Genomic DNA, 1,419 nt, shown 5'->3' with positions numbered 1-1,419 from the left:
TCTTACTAGGCTTTATGTTGGGTGGTTGTGCTTCCATAGAAATGTTCACAATGCTCTTATTGCTTGAATCAAGGTTAAATAGACAAATACATAGTAATGTCCCTGGCCTCTTAGTTAAAGCTCTCCTTAGGTCCTTTCTAACAACCAGCTACATAGAACAATATGATTTCCCTGGGTTTATAATGGTCAATAGCTATTGAATTCATGTAAGAATTTCAATTGGGATATGCTCTGCCAAATATTTACAGTATATGCTGAAAAGAAGGATTTACATGTTTCTTTTGATCTTCAAATATGTGTGTGTGTGTGTGTGTGTGTGTATATATATATATTCTTTTTTATTTATTTTTTATTTTTTAGGGGGCTTTCTGGCAAAAATTGGAAAGCCTGCTAAACAAATTTTAGAAGAGCTGTAACACTATATATATATACACACAGAGACATATATATATAATATATATGGTAAAAATTAAAATAACATACATAGTCTCTACTAAAATAGAATAATAGAAAACTAACAATAAAAAAAACCCAGAAGACTTGACTTGTATATAAAAAAGAAGAAAAAGTTAAAAAGATATCATCAGACTTTGCAAGATGTCGATACTAATTTGTTGAAAAATTAGAGGATGTGAAAGAAGGAGCTCAAACTAACAATTAAAATGGGGAATAATTGGCAAAATTGAAGTTTTTCTATTAAAAAAAACAGTTTAAAGAGGAAGATGCAATTATTCGTAGGCTTCAATGAGCTTGTCACATTGCAGGCATCCCAGACATATGTAAATCCATTTATTTAAATAAATTTGTTTGCTACTACTGTTTGCTAGGCACCACACGGGGTGTGTGAGAATGCAAAGATGAATCATACATATAACCTGTCTTAAGAAAGCTGTCAGGGATGGGTGTGGCGGCTCACGCCTGTAATTCCAACACTCTAGGAAGCTGAGGTGGGAGGACTGCTTGAGCCCAGGTGTTCAAGATCATAGTTAGACCTCATCTCTATTAAAATAAATAAATAATAAATAAATAAGAGTGTAAAATACTTAGAATTGTAACTAGCAATTAGTGAGAGCTCAATATGTGTTAGCTGACACTGATTTCTCCAGTGGTTGCATAGAAATGTGACAGAAGGCAGGTGAATCACGAGGTCAGGGGATCGAGACGCTCCTGGCTAACATGGCGAAACCCCGTATCTACTAAAAATAAAAAAATTAGCCAGGCGTGGTAGCCGGCACCTGTAGTCTCAGTTACTCGGGAGCCTGAGGCAGGAGAATCGCTTAAACCTGGGAGGCGGAGGTTGCAGTGAGCTGAGATCACGCCACTGCACTCTAGCCTGGGTGACAGAGGGAGGCTCCCATCTCAAGAAAAAAAATAATAAAAAGAAAGAAAAAGAAAAGAAATGTGACACTTGTCACAAGA

The 1,419-nt window shown here is 36.1% G+C and overlaps 1 non-coding gene across 1 annotated transcript; it reads right to left on the bottom strand.

Moving 5' to 3' along the window:
- Window positions 1-359: 359 nt before the first annotated feature.
- On the bottom strand, window positions 360-421 carry LOC123568141 (U7 small nuclear RNA). Its single transcript, XR_006691363.2, has one exon. It is a non-coding gene; the product is annotated as a U7 small nuclear RNA (small nuclear RNA).
- Between the last annotated feature and the right edge of the window lie 998 nt (window positions 422-1,419).

The sequence above is a fragment of the Macaca fascicularis genome, chromosome 12 (genome assembly GCF_037993035.2).
Source record: "Macaca fascicularis isolate 582-1 chromosome 12, T2T-MFA8v1.1".
NCBI classification, from domain to species: Eukaryota; Metazoa; Chordata; class Mammalia; order Primates; family Cercopithecidae; genus Macaca; species Macaca fascicularis.
This window is presented reverse-complemented; position numbering and strand designations above follow the sequence as displayed.